This window comes from Notamacropus eugenii, chromosome 4 (genome assembly GCF_028372415.1).
Source record: "Notamacropus eugenii isolate mMacEug1 chromosome 4, mMacEug1.pri_v2, whole genome shotgun sequence".
Taxonomy (NCBI): domain Eukaryota; kingdom Metazoa; phylum Chordata; class Mammalia; order Diprotodontia; family Macropodidae; genus Notamacropus; species Notamacropus eugenii.
Window position 1 is genome coordinate 298967905 of NC_092875.1, and position 20394 is coordinate 298988298.

At 37.0% G+C, this 20394-nt stretch overlaps 2 long non-coding RNA genes across 2 annotated transcripts in view; both read left to right on the forward strand.

Moving 5' to 3' along the window:
* The window catches only part of LOC140501371 (uncharacterized), an 88254-nt gene extending 77023 nt beyond the window's left edge, over nucleotides 1-11231 (forward strand). The window contains exon 4 of the long non-coding RNA XR_011966157.1: nucleotides 10552-11231. This is a non-coding gene — a long non-coding RNA (uncharacterized lncRNA). The remainder of the gene's footprint in view (nucleotides 1-10551) is intronic.
* Nucleotides 11232-19328: 8097 nt separating this feature from the next.
* Nucleotides 19329-19930, forward strand: LOC140501373 (uncharacterized). The gene is made up of 3 exons (XR_011966159.1): nucleotides 19329-19397; nucleotides 19502-19629; nucleotides 19852-19930. It is a non-coding gene; the product is annotated as an uncharacterized lncRNA (long non-coding RNA).
* The last annotated feature ends 464 nt before the right edge of the window (nucleotides 19931-20394 follow it).

Below are 20394 nucleotides of genomic sequence, written 5' to 3' on the forward strand. Positions count from 1 at the left end.
CTGGTCCCCTGTGCTGTTGGTCTGCTAAGCCAGAGCCCTAGGGCCTGTGTTGCTGGTCTGTGCTGGAGCTATGGGTCTCCTGGTGGCTTGTCCAGTTACTGCCTGTGCTAGGCTGTGCTCTCCTTTTAGCCAAGTGAGATAGACCTTTCCTGAAGTCTTTCTAGGTTGTCTTGGGCTGGAAAATTGTTCCACCTAATCTTTTTGTAGCTTCTGTTACTCCAGAATTTTTTTTTAAGGTAAGATTTAAAGTTGTTTCAAGGGGAATTCAGGAGAGCTCAGATAACTTCCTGTCTTTTATCCACCATCTTGGCTCTGCCCTCTGGTTCTGGTAAAAATCAATGAAGATCTGTATATAAAGTGCTTTGCAAAACTTAGAATATTACATAAATAAATGTCAGCATGACATAGTGGGTAGAGAGAGCCAGCCCTGATGCAAAAAGTTACATTCAAGACTCTCTTCTGAAAGACACTGATTATGTAATTCTGGGCAAATCATTTAGCCTCTCTGTACTCTAGGCCAGAGGAGTCAACACATGGACAATTTAAACCACATTAAAATGTTATTGGGAGCTATTTAACAAAAATAGCTTAAAATACAACAAAACATAGGTATGTGGTTTTCTAAGTTAATATATGGCCTATAAAGATCCCAATACATGGTTTAGGGGCTCTATTTCTTTTTGAGTTTGGTTTCTGAAGAAAATATGCAGAGCCATAGTCTCTGGAGGTCAAGCAGAGGGTGGTGACAGAGAGCTGGCTTAGGTTTAGACAAGTCACTTTTTTTCCCCAGGGCTTCTATTTCATCATCTGTGAAATAATGAAAAAATATCTGGGTAGTCTCTAAAATTCCTTCCAGAGATAATAGGAGGAATCCAAATAATCCCCACTACTCTGCTGAAGGTAGCCATCTCAATTCTTGGCTTGGAGAGCTTGGAGAAATGGGGAACCACTGTCAAGTCAGCTTCTGCTGCCAAGTTATGTCAGGGAATCTTTAGGTTTCTGATTAATTCTCTGAGAGGTATGGTCAGGGCTGAAGAGCCATGTGGGATAAAAGCAGTGCAAGTAGACTACAAAGCTCCATATCACTGCAGTTCCTTGGTGCTTGGGGTTCTAAAACTAACCTTTGTAAGTACAATTGCATCCATCCCTTGGCCTACCTTCTGCATCTTGGGAATTCTTGTTCTTATCACTTGAATAAAATACGTGTCAGTGAACACATATTTCTGTCACATGTAATGAAGGATGATTTTAATCAAGGTGACATGATGACCAGGGACCTCCATGTAGGCCATCAGGGTTAACCATAAACTCTTGATCCAGCAAGTCCTAAAATGATGAATAAATGAATTGCAGTCAGTGAACTAGCATTTATTAAGCTCCTACTATATGTACTGTACTAAGCTCTGTGGATATAAAGAAAAGAAAAACAGTCCCTGCTCTCAAGTATTTCATAGTCTAATTCAAGGGGAGAGATGTATTTTGTAGTATGTGTCCCTATCTGGTTCTGAAGCATCACCTTATGTTTATCTTCTTCAAAATCTAATCTAATCTAGTAAACATTTATTAAGCACCTCCTATTTATAAAATCCTGAGCTAGGAACTGAAGGTACAAAGACAAAATGCAAAAGTGGTCACTACTTATAGAAAGCTTGCATTCTGCTGAAAGAATATAGCATGTAGGCAAAATTATGTTATTTGGGGGAGATGGAGTAGAGTATGGAGAACTTAGAGACAGGGTTCTTAGGAAATTATGCTCCTTAAAGGTTGCACATGGATTAGCCTTTAAGGAAGCTTAAAGATGTAGGGTAATGAGGAGTTTATTAAAGGCACTGAATCCAGCTCCTATACCTTCAGAAAGACATTGAATTGGGAGATAGAATGCCAGATTTTAAGAACAGCAGGTCACAATCATCATCGTCATCATACCATTATCATCATCATCACTTACTTTTTACATAATACTTTTAAGTTTGCACAATGCTTTACATATGTAGGAAGCTAAATTTTATTTGAAATAAGGGGAGAAGTATTATGTATTTGGGAATTAATTCGCTGAAACTCATATGAGAACTACACAAAAAACACTCTAGACTTGTGTGTAGTTAGATAAATTTAGAAAACTGTTGAATGAGTTTGGGGAGGCTGAGCTAATATAGTGAAGATATGAAACTACTAAAATCAATCTATGAAGATAATGCAATATCTATGAGATATTTCATATAATTAGCTAAAATAACATATTTTACATGGAAGAACAAGTCAGCTATAAAGAAAAAATAGGAAGAGAAAGTTATAATGCAGGAAAAATTGAAACTATCTGGCACTGTTGTTTTTTTTTAAAATAGTCTAGTTGAGTAGATTACATAATCATGACCTGTTACTGGATAAAAAAAAAGAAAAACAGAATAAGCTAGTAGAGTAGTTTAGATAATAACCATCTATCTAGTATTGGATAAAAAAAAAAAAAAGAAAATAGACCAGTGGAGTAGATTAGATGGTCATAACCTAGAGCCAAATCATGTAGTAGACTAGTGTTTGCTAACCCCAAATCACAAAACACTGGGGAAAGAATTCATTATTCAATAAAAAGCTGCTGGGATAATTGGATAGCAGTTTTCCCCAGAATGGGAATGGACCTTCCTTCTATTCTATATATATTGCAATGCATTCTAAATGGATCAATGATCTAAATACAAAAGCATGTGATAAAAAAAAATTGGACAATAGTGTAATATTTTTCTCAGCTGTGGTAAGGGGAACAATTCTTAACTATTTCACACCTAGGAGAAATTAAATGAGACAAAATAGAGGAATTTGATTATATAAAAGTAAAAGCTTTTGTGTGTCAAAAATAGAAAAAGAAGGAAGGAATAAGATGGTAAAGGGATTTTTTAAATAAACATTTCTGACAAAAAACTGACATCCAAAATCTGTAAGAAATTGGTAATTTTATGATTAAAGAACCATTCTTCTCTAATAAGAGGGTAGTCACAGGCCACAAATGGGTAGTACTCAAAAGAAGAATCACACGGTAATAAACATAATGTAAGGTCTTCAAATATTCTAATAAATAGATAGTTATAAATTAAGAGAACTTGGGCATGTTGTACCATATACCTACCAAATTTGCAAAAATACTAAAAAATGATAAAATTCAGTGCTAACACATCTATGGTGAAACAGCAATGCTGTACCCTACTGGCTAAGATATGAGTTGCTTTAGTCTTTTCTGGAAAGAATGTTGGAATGATACAATTAAAGACGCAACAATAGTCATACTCCAAAGATTGTTGTTTTAGGCACCCCTGGGGTACGTAATCCCATGAATCCAGCTACTGTGGGATTCTAGATAGGTTTCAAAAAAGGTCAGTCTATTTAGAAAATAGTCCAACCAGCATAATTTTATAGATATTTAGAACAATGGATTGTATTACCAATATAGTGACTGAGTTTGGAGGTGGGAGGAGTTCAGATACACGGTCAAGAGTGTACATACTGTTTATCTATTCTATGGCAGATTTTAAAAAGTTTTTTTTTAAATTTAATACCCAGCACATTTATATATGCAGCCTCTAATCATTTGTCTTGACAGTGTTTGTGGTCTTGGGTTTAGTTTTGGAGAAGTGAACTCCTGATCACCTAAGGTGATAAAAATCCTTCTCATATGGAGTTAGGGCCTTGGTGCCTATCTGAAAGCTATTTATGTCACTGTACGTTGCCTATTGACCAGTTATGTTTCCATATGGAGGTGATAGGGGCCACATCTAGAAAAGATAATTGCTGCCACATTCTTGTTGCATTAGGCAATTCAAGCCACCTTTTATTAAATGTTAATGTTTTGTAAGTGCTCTATTTTTTACCAGAATCAAATCTAATTTAAGAGAATGTTGTCATTAGTCCTGCCTCTAACAGGGATCTATGATAACAAACACTGAAGCAAACAGAAAACAAAACAAAAAGCAGAAACAAAAAGGTAGAATCACTCATTCAGGGATTGAAGAAAGTTTATCAACGTATTTTCTGCCATGAGGTATAGTGTTTCAAAAGGCCTTACATATGATATCAAGGCATAAACGCCAATGGAGAATACCTTTATTCCAATTCAGGAGAAGAAATTCTGGAAAGAAAAGAAGGTAGGAACAAGTAGATTGTTACTCTGTGGACAAAGAGGACCCAAGAAATAATTAGAACAGTCTTGGGTACTCTTGGACGCTTAGGCATGGACAGCCCCTCTACAGGAAGGGAAGGAAGGGAAAGCAAAAGATGAGTCTGAGATTGCTGAATTTCTGATACCCCAGGATTAGTCACAGGGCAAAACCACCAGCCTCACAGAAGGCAGTGGATAGCAGTGGCCCTGCTCACTAAAATTAAGCAAGGAAGTTCGTCACAATCACTACAATTTTTTCCTTTTCTGGTGCATCCAGACAGATATGGTTGCATACTTTCTTTTGGCAGAAGTGGAGATGAGAATAGATCATAGACTAGGGAGGATATTCTCAGTATAATTGGAATATGGTTCAAAGGGACTGAAAGTGAAAGGTGGAATAGGTGATAATTAGTGTTGCATATTTCTAGTAGTGCAGGGCTATAGAATCAAGGGAATAGCACCGACATTTGGCTAGAGTATTGAGGGGGAGCAGATAATGAGAAAGAGACTGGTGAATCTTGGGTCAGGCAAAATTGCCATTCATTTCCTCAGTCAGAGGTCTGTGAAAACATTTTATGACCAATCTGTCCCTCCTACCATGACTGTCCTTCCTGTTCTTCTCTTTGAAACCTTTCTCTCGCTCTCATTTAGCCACCTACCTGTAATTATTGATTTAAGCTATTGTCTCTTTTCTTGTGCATACATGGGTCATATCATAATGAGGGTATTGGGAGAAGGGGTGGAGGGTGGCAGAGAGTTGCCTGGGAGATTAGGTAGAGAAAGTTTTCACACTCTGCTGAACTGCTGAGAGTTCTGTGACTTGAATGAGGTAGTCCATCTCTGGTCCTCTTGACAGACACTTGTCATTTCCACAAGTATGGATGTATCCTATCAATCTAACCATTCATACAATTTTTTCCCACTGGGCATAAACATTAGCTTGACACATACTGCAGCAAACCCCTTCTCCCTACCTCCTTTCCACCCCGCACCCCCAAGACCTTGTAACGACAGTTTCATAGACACAGATCCATGCTGTAAGCTGGAGACTTTCCATGATTGCTTCCTCTAAGCATAAATGAAGTTCCCATAAGTCACACTTTCCCACCTTTTCTAAATTATTGAGCTGTGGTGTCAGGGAGCCCACTGCTAGTAATAACTGCTCAACCTCTCGCTGCCCTCCCAGCTGTGGGAGTCTCTGTGATGCCCCCCACCATCCAAGACTCTAATGAATCTTCCTCTAGTTAACAGCAATCTCAGGGCTACAAGCATTCCTTTTTACAGTGTAGACTGATCCCAAAAGAACAAATGGTGATACCCTAACCTAAAGGTCCCTAGTACAAATAGTAATAGCTTCCATTTCAAGTCATGCTTTATGTATTTCTCTGCAGTGTATTGTCTATTTTTCTTTTGCAGTATATTTCAGAGTTTCCTTGTAAATAAGAATAAGAATGAGGATTGATCAAGTCAATCATTTAATCACTCAGTCACCCCACCTTCCAAAATTGCCTGATAAGATGGTATACCCAGATACCTTGACTCAATGAGAACCCCTCTAGTGGAAGGGGAAGGGAGAGATAGGAAGGGAATAAGCATTTATATAGCACCTACTAAGTGCAAGGCACTTTACTAGTACTTTACAAATATTAATCTCATTTAATCCTTGCAACAATCCTTTGAGATAAATGCTATTTTATATTTGAGGAAACTGAAGCAAATGACTTGCCCAGGGTCACATAGCTGGAAAGCACCTGAGGCTGGATTTGAACTCTGGTCTTCCAGACATCAGGCTCAGTGCTCTAACCAAGATGCCTCTAATTACCTCTACTGAATCAATTAATCAAAAACTTTAAACTAAATGTGCCAAGTCTGTGATGATTTAGACAGCTTTGAAAACCTTTGAATGGAATGGGGTGACTTTGCACAGGAAGTATATTCAAATTGGTGGTAGAGACTTGGTTGGGGGCAGCTAGGTGGTGTAGTGGATAGAGCACCAGTGCAGGAGTCAGGAGGACCTGAGTTCAAATCTCACCTCAGACACTTGACACACTAGCTGTGTGACCTTGGGCAAGTCACTTAACCCCAATTGCCTCATCCTGGGTTATCTCCAGTCATCCTGATGAATATCTGGTCACTGGATTCAGATGGCTCTGGAGGAGAACTGAGGCTAGTGACCTGCACAGCCCTCCCTCACTCAAAACAAAGTCAAGTGCAAGTCATGTCATCATTTCTCTGATGGCATGGTCTTCTTCAGCAATGAAGGACGAACACACAAAAACTTGGTTACATCTGTGGATCTCATATAAAACAAGCAAGTTTGCATTTGGAGAAAATTTTGGTGTCTGACAGCTTAATGATGGAAGCCCTATATTCTTTCTGCAACAAGCATTTATTAGGTACCTACTATATACCAAATGTGTTAAACAGGAATACAAAGAGAGGCAAAAACAGTTCTTACATTTCAAGGAACTCATAGTCTAATGGAGGAAGAAAACATACAAACAACTATGTACTAACAAGTTAGATATAGCAGAAATTGAAGATTGTTGTTGTTGTGTTCATGTTTCATTTTCTAAGAGGACCACGACATCAGAGAAATGATGACACGACTTGCACTTGACTTTGTTTTGAGTGAGGGAGGGCTGTGCAGGTCACCAGCCTCACTTCTCCTCCAGAGCCATCTGAATCCAGTGACCAGATATTCATCAGGATAATTGGAGATGACCCAGGATGCAAATGGGAGACCTTTGCCTTTTAGGCTAAGACCTTTTCAGGTGCTCACTTAAAGTGAGGTAATGACCATTTAGTGAATAAGCCTCTTTAAAAAGTATTCAGGGATGGCCTCTTTAAATAGAAAATAAAAATAAATAAATAAATCAAGTTGAGAGGGGCAGGAACCTCAGGGTTGTTGTTTCCACTAGAAACAGTTACTACTGACATTCACTCTAAGCCAGAAGGATCCAAAACCAAGCACTGAGTGGAGCTTGGGCCGGGACCCATAGTTGTTCAATCTATGGGTTTCAGCGTGCATTGGGTCTAAGTGGGCAACTCTGACCATCAAAATTTACCTTCTTTTGGAGAGGAGAAAGAAGAGGAGAGGGAGAGTTTGAGAGAGAGGGTGAGCTGAATTACCCAGCTAGTTGGGTCCCCATTAAGGCAGCTCAGGCTACTCACAGGTTGTGTTCATCCTTTATTTTCGAAGAGGACCATGACATCAGAGAAATGATGACATGACTTGCATTTGACTTTGTTTTGAGTGAAGGAGGGCTGTGCAAGGTCACTAGCCTCACTTTCTCCTCCTGAGCCAACAAGTCAGATACAGCACAAATTGGAGATAAGCCCAGAGGAAAAGGCACTAAGATTAAGGAGGACTGGGAAAGTCTTCTTACAGAAGGTGGGCCTTTAGCCAAGATTTGAAGGAAGTCAGGGAAGCCAGGAGAGAGAGATGAGAAAGGAGAAAATCCCAGAGAAAATGTTCAGAGTGGGAGTTGGGCGTATTTTATGTGAGGAACAGCAAGGAGACTAGGTCCCTGGACCACAGAATATGCGGAGATATGTAATTGTAAGACGCAAAGGAAAGAAAGGGACCAGGGGACGAAGCCAGATAACTTTATAGGGAGTGACTGGTATTTTTGAACAAGAATATGATATGGTCAGACCTGCACTTCAGGAAGATTAATTTGACAGCTGTGTGGAGGATAGACTGCTGTGGAGAGAAACTTGAGGAAGAGAGACCAACTAGAGCATTATTTGCAAGTCAAAGCATGAGAGGATCAGTGTGTCCAAGGCTAGTGATTGTGTCATAGGGGAGAAGGAGGCTTACATGAGAGATCTTAAGAAAGTAGAAACAGCAAGACTTGGAAAGAGATAGTTGGATGATGGACAACGGAAATAGAAACAGAAGTGATAATATGATCAGAGTGTGTCATAGACTTATATTTGGGCTAAAAAATAAACTTTAAAGAGAAAGATGAAAAAGTTACATCTACATGTTTATCTGGGAGAAAAAAGGTATGTTTTATTTAGTTATTTATTTTGTGGACTGCAAACTCAGTATGAGTCAGGTATGATATGACAACCAAGTAATTGAATGTATTCTTATGTTTCATTAAGGGAGGCATAGTGTCCATGTTTAGGGACATGATAGTCCCATTTTACTCTGTCCTTGTCAGATGACATCTGAAGTATTATGTTCAATTCTGAGGAATATTTTTTATTTATTTTAAAGTAATGCTTAATTTATACTTTTCATTTTATAGCACAGTCCTTTTTGGATATAATCTTCTAATTCCTCCTACCAATATCTTCTCCAGTAAGAAAGAAGGAAAAAGGTTAAAATTAATTAACTCACTAATTATATCTGACAGGTATGTGACATGCCACACATATATTCTCCTACCTCAGCAAAAAATAAAAAAAAGAAGTAGGTGTATTTCCTCATCTCTTCCCTAAGGCTAAGATTGGCCAACATAAGTCTATGATATAAAGCTTTGTCTGAATGCAGTTTTTATATCTATCCTTTTAGTCCTTGTATATATTGTCCCTATATTTTAGGAAAGACATTGCTAAATAGGAGAGCATCCAGAGGGAGGCAGTCAGGATTGTTAAAGTCCTTGAGATTATCCCATAGGAATATTAGCCTGGGGCAGGTAGGTGGCACAATGAATAGAGCTGGGCGTGGAGTCAGGAAGATCTGAGCTCAATTCTGACTTGACCCTTGCTAGCTATGTGACCTTGGCCAAAACAGTTGTCTGCTTCAGTTTCCTCAACTGTAAAATGATAACAGTAAGAATTCTTACTTACTTACTTACTCACTCTTAGAGTTCTTGTGAGGGTCAAGTGAGAAAATATTTGTACAGTACATAGCATAGTGTCTGGCATATGGTAAGTGCTGTATAAGTGTTAACTATTTTTATTAGTTAGTAGTGGAACTGGTGTTTTTTCATTTAGGAGAAGAGCAGACTTAGAAGGGACATGATAGATTGTAGATTTAGAACACACGTCATGTGAAAATGAGATTGGACTTGTTTTTCTTGGATTCAAAGGGCAGAAGGAGGAGCAGTGAATGGGTAGAAGCAACAGAAGTATAGATTTTAGGTTTTATATAAGGGGGAAAATATCCTAACAATTAAGAGTCATGCACAAATAGAATTTACTGCCTTGGGAAGAATTAGGTTTCTTGTCACTGGAGTCTTCAAACAGAGTTTGGGTAACCACTTTTAAAACATTTAGAAGAGATGCTTATACAGCTATAACCTACATAATAGAATTCTCAATGTGCTCACAAAACATTCATTTTTAAAATTTAGGGCTTGCTTTGGTTCTGTTATGAAGGCCATATTTAGTTGTTTCCTTGCAAAAGATGTTACATGCTGTCTGTGGCTCTGCAGCTTTAACTGGATCTCAACCTATTGCCAGGATGGTGTGATATGTCTTAACAGATAAGAGGTCAACCAGGTCTTCCCATGAGTATTCTCTGTTATTGCAGTATTCAGGGCTAAATCACACTCTAAACATTACTCTACCGTAAAATCAAACCCACCTTCATCTATTCAAAGCTCTCTGACGTGTACATATATACATACATATGTATATGTATTTATATACATAATTATACATACACATAGACATAGTCCTGCCATTTGAAAATTGCAGTGAATAATTTATTAATAAATTTTACTTCTAGGTAAATTATTCAGATGAGAAATGAGTTAGTTAATGGTTGTTTTTCTTTGTTCTTAAAGAGAACCAAAATGACATCACTATGTTAGAGTTAAGTTACAGTGTATATGACTGGATGATCAGTCCAATATAAACTCAGAATCCTGCGCCACAGGTCGGGCCCAAATAGTCCGTGTGGACATTTGGAGTGGATTCTCTAAATGTGCACATCCTGTGTTGCCTTTGAGCTGTTTGAATTCTGCTTTGCTCATAGAACACAGCACCTTCTCTGATGTGGGTGCCATGTGCTGGGAGGTCCTTTGTCTCCCATGCCATGCAATCAATTTCAAAGTTTTTAAGAGAGACTTCAACAGTGTCCTTGTATCACTTTTTCTGATCACTATGTGAACTCTTGCTTGAGAATTTAAATACATTTTCCAGAGCCATACTGTGTATGACCAAAGATTCCCTCTCTCCTTTTATCAGGAGAACTATACTTCAGTTTTAAAGTGTGAAAGGAAGTGGGGAGGAGTATGTAGGTAGATGAATAGGAAAAGAAGATATTATGCTTTCCTAGGAAGTTTTACTCGTAGAGTTCAAAGCCTTTAATTTTTTTTTATTTTTCTTCAATATAAAAAATATTTTACTACTTCTTGGTTAACTTTTCAAATGTCCATTGGGTGTTATTGACAAATAAGAAGTTTGGGCTATTTTTCTGACTGCTGTGTCTTTTCCTCTCACAGGACAACCTCAGACTGTGACTGCTGTTACTCCCCTTGCTAGGAATAAAGCTAAAATTTTAGAATTCAAGTGTTCACACATTCTTTGGTCCTAATGACTGTGGAATTTTGACACTACAGTGTCGTGGTTTGACCAAATTAAAAAGTATGTGAGCATAGCATGAACAATTATGGTAAATGAAAAAATGCTGATATTTAAATGTACCTTGTGATAGAATACAGTTTTAGGAGAGTATCAAGTCACACACACCATTTATGAGATATTTAGAGAGTTTGACTTTTTAAAAGCTAGTTTGCATTTCATAATGTTTATTAGTGAATGGGAATTTTTTTTCCTATATTGAATAAGTATTTCTTGGCAGGCAAACTGTGCATAGGTTTCAATGAGCTTCAATGAAGTGCTTTCACATTCCCTTCCCACTGAGTTGAAAACCTTCTTATATTCTCTCAAGTGTGTTTCTTTTCCCATGGAGGTTGTCTTTGTTGAAAATTGCTTCCTCTTCTCTTGATTATTGAATCAGATATTATAGTCAGTTTTTCAATACTTCATGGAGTGTTGGTGAAAAATGAAATATAATGAGTGTGATTCTCCTATATTTTGAAGTACCGTGTAAATTCAAGGTTGTGGGATTGAATGGGGCTACAATTGAAGTATGGAAAAAATAAAAAAAGAATAAAGCTGATCTTCTGCTATTCTTCTGTTCACCCCCTCCTCCAAAATCTTTCTTTTTATGCTCTCCATACCCACTACAACCACAGAAAGCCTAAATAAAATTGTTAGATATGTACAATTTGTAGCTCTCATCACCCCTACCGTCCTTACAATCCCTTCACCTGGACCATTGCACCCAGGAATTTCAAGCTTCCCCATGCTCCAAAGCCTGCAATTCATGTTCTGATTGTCTTTCTTCCCTTTCTCTCCCAAAGTACAATTAAAATTTATCTATTGCGGGAGATGCTTCATTATCTCTTAGCAGTAATAAGATGAAATCAAAGCCCCTAAAATTATTATTGAAACACAATACCCCTCTCTGTACTCATTCCACCCCTACTTGGCAAAGAATTGTAAGATTATAAAACTCATGAACACCCTAATTTAGAGTCCACCAAGGTACCCAACTACAGCATGTTTCTTTTTCATAAATGAAATTTCCTTTGTTATCATGAATTTAATTGTCAACATAATTATCTCAATATGCAAAGGACAACAGAGATTCTTGTATAACCATAAAATTTTGAACTTTTCCATGTATTTTAGACATAAGAGAAATAAATGCCACAAATAGCTTTGTTTCTGATCCTTTCATCATTTTTGGACATACTGTTCTACTCTGTTTCTCTGATTCCTGAGTCTTTGTCAATATTACCTTCAAGATTACCTTTCTGGAATGCTCTCTTTGAATTGGGAGGAAGATGTTTGAGTGCTGGTGCACCTCTGGAACTGATGATATGGTTTTCACCGTTTTTTGTTCATCTTGTTTTCCGCTGGCACTATTAATGGTTAATGAAATCGTCAAGACCTCTAGCAAAGCAAACGGGAAAGGCATCACCATGAAATCTGAATAATCCATAAACTGCATTATTTCACCCTTGAATAAAAGTGTTTATGTTTTTCATTGAGAGTTGCAAAAATGTACTAAACTGGATAATCAGCTGAATATTCTTTTATCTAGTGAAAAAAAATGTGTTCCTAAAAGTCCATATGTAAAAAAAGAATATGAATATGTCTCTGTAAATATTTTTATAAGATGATATGAGTTCATGACTCATTCATACATAATAGGATTCAGAAACTGACACAAAAATATCTGAACATTTTACTTGTGTATCACTTGAATTAGACAAATATTCTTCACTGGAACTGTTTTTGAAATCCATCCTGACTTTCATATCAAGATTTTTTGAAAGCAAGTTTACCAAACCACAATTTTTTCTACAGATGTACTACATTTGTAATTCAAATAAAAAGGCTTTAGTTTATTGAGAGTTGGTTATAACTGATGAAACTGTTAGTACTATGTCTCAAGAGGAATGTCTAGTAGACACAGTCAGCTGTCTTGAAATATTATTACTGAGGATCAGACATTAAAAACATCAGCTGATAAGGTGAAAGCAGTTTGCCAATCTGATTTTTAAGAATGTATTTCTTTTAATTAAAAAAAATTCTCTGAAAATATACATTTGATTTTTATGTAATTAAAGAAAGAATGTCAGCTTTTGCTTTAGGCCAAAATTGTCCTTTTTAAACTTGCCTGGCTTTTAGAAATTTCAGTATTATCTAAAAATTGCTTGCATTTAAGAAAGCATGCATTTATTTCCCTAAATTGGCAGACTCCATGTTACTATGCAGTGCTCAGAAGTGACCTACTACATTATTGTGAGGGTGGATCCATTTAAAGAGCAAGCAAAGCATCTATGGCAAATATAAGTTTACCAAAACATCTGAAAAGCAAAGGAAAATTTAGAAGTACGAGGAACATGTTTAATTGTGTTACATCCAATCCCACCCATGCTCATACATTAGAAAGGTGGTTTAATCACCCATAAGAAATTACTAGCTTCTCTGTTGGTGAAGCATGACATTTCAATTGCACAGCCAATAAAAGAATTACATGAAGAGGACTGGAATGATTTACTGTATGGAAAGCAACAAGACCAAGGTTACCATGGTGAACTACCTTTCTGTGCATACAAGGTCAAGTGAGAGTGACCCACCAATGGACAACCTTTAGTTTTAACATATTAATATATTGCTCCAACAATGGTTGGTTTCTTTCTTAAATAATCATAATGTGGATGATGGTAATAATGATGATACATACCTGTTACCTCTGTTGTTGTCATTTTGCTATATTTTCAGAATCTACACATGAAATTTAAATAGTTAATTTTCTGCATTTCCAGCATTTCTCTAGAAAGTCAGCAGAAGAAGATCTACTGGAAATGTACGTTATCACACTTTCTTGGCCTTGTGTGCAGGTTTAAAAAAATGTGAACAGGGTTTAAATATTTTTAATGTAACCTGAAAGAGATTCCACTTGCATTGTAGCTTTCCATCTTAAACCAGTATCTTCTTTATGGCACATTATGTCATTATTCCCCAGGGAAGGTGTGGCAAAGGGGATATACTTCAAGCCATAGGTATATGTGTTATAACAAAATTAATGTATTATTAGAACACTTAGAACAAATGTTAAAGACCTGGGAAGTTTCCATATGGTCTTTTGTATCCCCAGAAATATTCTATTGATTCAAAATCAGTTAAAAAATGAAGACTATACTAAGAAATGTCTCTTGAATTACACATGCTGTAAGAAAATGAAAGCCTATGGGTTATGAATCTTGGATTTAAAGAGGCAATCATCAAATATTTAAGATGAAAATGCAGTAACACATGCTAGCTGTCATGTGTAAGTTTGGTGAATGTTATGACAAGGTTTTTAAAACATTCATAGTTGGAGTATTTTTATGAAAATATTCATTAATTCAAACAGACATTCATATCTGGCAACCTGCATTACAATTGCGATTTCTAGTTGTATGAGACGTCGTTGTAAAGGCACGAAAGAATGGGTGAAATATATAGCAATCATGTTTAAATTATACATGATAAGGCATACATATCTGTATGTTGTCATATTATGCATTAAATTTAGGTCATAAATCAGGTTGTTATAATTCTGATGTCGCCGAAAGGCACAAAATATGACAAACAGGACTAGGCATGTAGATATTATCATATTCAATAATTCAATGAGCATTTGTTTTATGTAAATTAACTTCTGTTAATAAAAATTACACTCATTTATAATGCCACTTCTATATGATAATTAAAAAAATGTCTTTTTTTTCTGGAAAATCATTACAAAACGTGAATAATGCATTTGTTTAATATCTTTATAAACAAGATCTTACCATCAGATTAGTTCTGGAAATGAAAGCATTATTGATTTCTGTAATAATTGTATAATATTGCTACACTGCAGTGCTGAAGCTGCTAATCTCATTTTGGTGGTGAACTCTGTGCATTTAAAGCAGTGCTCGAACTCTTGAAAATAAACAACATTCTTTTGATAGAACCTGTTAACGTGGAATCTGTAGGAAAAAAATACCTTTGAAAATACAAAGAAAAAAATCACATCTAGAAAGTTGGTGAAAATATTTACATTTCATCTCTCAACATTGTATCCTAATAGCTTTTAAAATAATGTTGAAGGATAGCATATTCAACCCCAGTTATATACATAACTCCCAATGTCCTTGGGAGTTGCATTCAGAAATAAGGGATGAGTGAACTCCCTAATGCCTGATTGAAATCTGGGAAAATATACATATTGGGAATTGCCACTTTAACTGAAAAAGTATTTCTTTTCCAAGTAATTTGTTCTTACATATCATGGTATATATTCTTTCTTAGGAAACGATATACTGTTCTTTCACAGAAAATGGCCTTTACCCTGTTTTAATTTCATCATCAGAATCATCAAAAGCATTTAAGAAGCAGTTCCCTGGGCTAATCGTGAGCTTTTGTTTTTATATTGTTAGTGGTGGTGTGAACCTGTGTTTTATCAAGGTAGAGAACTCTTAGTGTGTAAATGCCCTACACAAATGCAAAACTCACCTGTGAATTATTGTTTTAAAGAGATGTCTAGGGCATTGAGAAATAAATTGGGTTTCTCATGATTATATGCCAAATATACCTCAGGGGGAGGATTTAAAACCAAGCCATCTGCAGTCCAAGGCTGGTACTCTCTTGCCATTTACCTAGGTAAATTGTCAAAACATTATAAAAAAAGGCAGATGACCTGTACCTTCTAGGAGTTTACAAAATGAAATTATTTGTCAAATTTTGAACATTAGAAGGAAAGGTCTCCCATTTAAGGTAAAGGACAAATAAAGTCACAAGTAAAAATGACATATCAAAGAAATGACACAAGCTAAGCATATAAATAGACTAAAAATATAGATAACATCTAATCATTTCTTAATAAGGATAGGAAAATTACACACAGTTGTGTAGCTGTCACTATAGAGTTTTCAAAGCACCTTCACACACACCAGTTGTTGCTTTGGATTCCTACAGTGGAGATTTAAGCAGGGCAAAGATTATTGTCTCCATTTTTTTTCATAAATGAGGACCCTAAGCATTGGTGAGGTGTAGGCACAGATAGTAGATGGAGGAGCCTGGGTTAAAATCCTGGCTTTTTAGTACCTAGTCTGGTGCCGTTACAGAAATTAGGATATTTTACAGGTACATTATTAACCTTCCAAAGTTGACTTTAACTGGGGAAGGCAACCATGCCTCCGCAGAAACCTACAAAAGCAAAGCAAAGCATGGTGCCAGGGGCTAAGGATGCAGAAGCAAAAGTAAAGTCTTGTCTCATCTCAAGGAGCTTGAATGCTAGGCTGGATACGTTAGTGACTCCATCCACAAGAAGCTTACATTTTTAGAGAGCCTTACAATTTACAAAATGCATTCTTCACAAAACTCTGTAAGTTATGTTATACAAGTATTACCAGCCTCATTTTCAGGTGTCATGTCAAGTCTTACAAAGACTCAGCATAGTACTGTGGTAAGAACATTAGACTAAATATTGGGAAACCTAGATTTAGGCCAGATTATTGTCACTTAAAAGCCACATAAACTTAAATTCATCATTTAACTTCACTGAGTAAGTTTCCTCACCTGCAAAATGGGTATGATAATTAATGCTTCCCCTGCTTACTTCACAGAATTGTATGAAGGAAAGAAAGTCTATAACTGAAAACCCGGTGACAATTGTAATGTGCTATTCCACCTTAAAATGTTTGCTACAATTATCTGTAATTTACCCTAGACAAGTAATCAATACGGCAAATGTAAGGACAGGCAACTGAACAAACTTTGAAAGAGTATTAGATGATTTTAAAATTAGCATGTGCAAATAAATTTATTTAGAGCAGTGGTAAATGAACTAGAAATTTCATGCTTTAATGTGGTCAGGAATGGGGAAATTATTACCTTCCCTCAGATTTGTTGGTGGAATTCATGGTAGAAGTGAGCTTTCAGGAACCCGTTGCTGGGAGAGATCATTGTTCAATTTTCTTGAATTATAAGAACTTTATTATATCTTGTCTAAGGCCATTGGCTTTAACTAAATGCTTGGCTGTAAAGTAAAACTGGTCACAGTTGACTGCCCCTTGCCTAAGATGATAACTTTAGCAGCAATCTGAAATGAAATTAGGAGACTCAGACTTATCCCAGAGACAATATAATGAGATTAGTAGAAATTATTCTCTGAGTATATTTGATTTTTTAAGTTGCACATGTGGTTCTTAGGACCGATGGGAAAACATTTTTTGTGAGTTTGAGTTACAGCTGAATTCTAAGTTAGAAATTGTAGTTTTAATAAACTTTATTTGTTAGTAACTGGAGATAAACACACAGAGACACACTCACAGATACACAACTCATACACAATTAGCACAAATACTAAGTAAAGATTGTACCAAAACAGGAACTTACTTTGTAATGAGAAACATATTTATTTGGAATAGCATGGATCGATAGTTCTCTAGGTTTTGTTGTTAAAACTCCAGGTGACAAAGGAATAATTTCTTCCATACCTCAAAGTTTCATGATCCCATTGGTATGGTTGGTTGCTCTACCAATGTAGATAGCAGCCTTTTTGGGATGGATAAGAGATAGTCATAGAGTCCTTCCCTTTCCATCTTGGTGGGATTGATACCATTTGGGATGAGAATGATGTTACTACACAGGATCATAGAATTGTAGATTGAGAGCTGGAAGGCACCTTGGAGATCACTGAATCCAATTCCCTTTTATGGATGAGGAAATTTAGGAATGAAAAAGCATTAAATGTCTTAATGGATAAATATCTGAGGTAGGATTGGAATACAGGTCTTCTATGCAAGACAATTGCCCTGTCCGCTACACCATATTCTGAAGTGTCTTAGGACTCAGGGTCACTTCCAAAACATGATGAGGGATGAGTAGGACTTTATTAGAACAAATTTATGAGGTAGGGTTAGCCTTATTTGCTAATTGTTTTTCTATGACATAAACAATAAAGAAAAAGGCTTTGCTGATGGTCTTAATATAATTAAATGTTTTACTAAACAAGTCTTTCTTTTAAACATGGTTGAAAAATTAGTACCAGTGCCTGAATACAGGGTATTCATTTGGGGCATGAATTGGTCTAGATGGCTAAACTAATCCTTACAACTCTGGAAATCTAGAAAACCTGTGACTAAATAATATTTTCTGTGTGGTTTATGAGAATTTCACAGCATTTTGGTATTGTGTAGTTTAATCATAAAGCTGCTTATTCTGACAGAAATGAATTAATTAAGAAAACTCCAAATGGACTCAATATTTTTCACTATTTCCTTACTAAGAAATCTTGATTCTTGATATCAGGGGAGGCAAGCAGACTTTGATTGACGCTGTCACTAACTAGATGTATGATTTTTGTCATTTAAAGTTCCTAGTCCTCAGTTTATGTTATTTAACCTCAATGGGGCTTTCACCACTACAACACAAACCTTTCTTAAAGTCTGACTCGCAATCACTCTACAGAAGCCACTGTAATCCATTTCCTTTTCCTTCAAGTCCCCAAATCCAAACCCCAATCCTATTCTTTCAGGAGAGAACCTCCTACTTTTTCAAGAAGATGAGAATAACCATATTTTGAACTTCCTCATCTTGCCTTCTCCATGCCTCCAAAGCTTTCTACTCCTTTAATAATCCTTTCTTCCTTTGTTCAAGAAGGAGTACAGAAGTAAAAGGTTGTCCTTGGTAAGTTAACCTTTCCACTTATGCTCTTGATTTCTCTTCCTTCCTCCTTTTCTTGCCTTCTTTCCCTCCTCGTTCTCTCCTTCTCTTTCTTTCTTTCCTTCCCTCCTCCCATCCCTTCTTTGCTTCCTTCTGTTCTTTTCTTCCTTTCATTTCTCTTTATCTAGATATTCCTTCTTTGTTCCCTACAAATATGCTTCTCATCTAATTCATATAAACACTTCATTTGGTCATATTATGCCCTTTAGGCAATCAGCCCAGAATACTGTTCTTTTTCATTGCTAAAATCCAACAAAAATATATATTCTTCACTCAGTACCACTTCTTCTTGACTGTTCATTTTATGAAGACCTAGAGACCCTTGTCATCAATGTGCCAAAAGAGGACAAACATCATTCTGGGTGACTTTAATGCTAGAGTAGGCTCAGACTACCAGACTTGGCAGGGAGTCCTAGGGAGGAATGGAGTTGGAAACAGCAACAGCAATGGTCACTTACTCCTGAAGACTAAGTGCAGCTCCCAGTTTATCTGCACCTGCTGCTTCATCACTTGCCTGTTGCCACATGACTTTGAGGCAAAATAGTAAAATGGTATGGGTGATGTCTTTTGATTCGTGTGTAAATTGGATTTAAGTGAGGCAGAGTTGCACGAAGTCATCAGTCTCACTCTCTCCTCCAGAGCCATCATAATCTGGTGGTAGGACTACTCAGGGCTGATGGAGCCACATTGATTAGTGATAAGGACATGATCCTAGAGAGATGGGCTGAACACTTCCATAGTGTTCTCAACAGATCATCATCAATCAATGCTGAGGCCATTCGGGTTGAAGTCAATCCCTCCTTAGCTGAACTTCCAACTGGAGAAAAGGTTTTGAGGGCCATTAGGCTCCTTTCACGTGGCAAAGTACCTGGTGCTGATTCTGTTCCAGCTGAGAGTTACAAGGTAGGAGGACCATTGCTCATATAAAAGCTGACTGAAATTTTCCAGGTTTTATGACAAGAGGAAGTTACCTCCCAGGAGTTCAAGGATGCCTCCATTGTCCATCTCTACAAAGGTAAAGGGATTAGATTGTCCTTTGACAATCACAGGGGGTGGGGGGGGGGGTGTCTCTTTCTTAGTCATTGCTGGCAACATTCTTGCTACAGTCCTCCTTAATAGGCTGATCCTTCACCTGGAAGATGGTCATCTACCTGAGAGCCAGTGTGGCTTCAGAAAGTGCCAATGAACAGTCGATATGGTGTTTGCTGCCCGACAACTCCAGGAGAAAAGCCAGGAGTGGAACAGAGGTCTGTACACAATGTTTATAGATCTGACCAAGGCCTTTGACACTGTTAGTCATGAGGGCTTATGGAAAATTATGTCAAAATTTGGCTGCCCGGAGAAGTTCATCAGTATTGTATGTCAATTTCATGATGGCATGTTTGCTGGGGTTCTGGATAGTGGACAATGCTCTCATGCCTTCCCAGTCACTAATGAAGTGAAACAGGATTGTGTGCTTGCTTTTTTAGCATGATATTTTCAACAATGTTGTCAAATGCTTTCAATGAAGATGAACACAGGATCAAGGTCAACTACCGTACTGATGGTAAGTTCTTCAATGGCATAATTTGGTAGTCCTCAAAACTAACACATACTTTTAGTCTATTAAGAGAAGTGTAGCTTCCAAGAATTAGAAAGTATTTCTACTTCTTCCGTGACAGCAGTCTCAGTGGTGAACTAGCCATCTGTTAGTTAAAACAAAAGCAGAGGACATTGTACTAGAGAAATGATCTTACTCCTGGGAAATTTATGTAGCCTTCAGCTCTCTACTTTGATTGAGTAGTAAAATGAATAGTCAAGAAGGAGTGGTACTGAGTGAAGAATGCATTTTATGTTGGATTTTAGCAATGAAAAAGAACTGCATTCTAACCTGATTGCCTAGAGGGTATAATGACCAAATGAAGTGTTTATATGAAACAGAGGAGTTGCACTCTCTGAAGCATAGTTTGAATGCTTGACAGTTCAGCTTGAGCAAGGGCTTCAGTGTCTGGTACCTTATCCTGCCAGGTGAT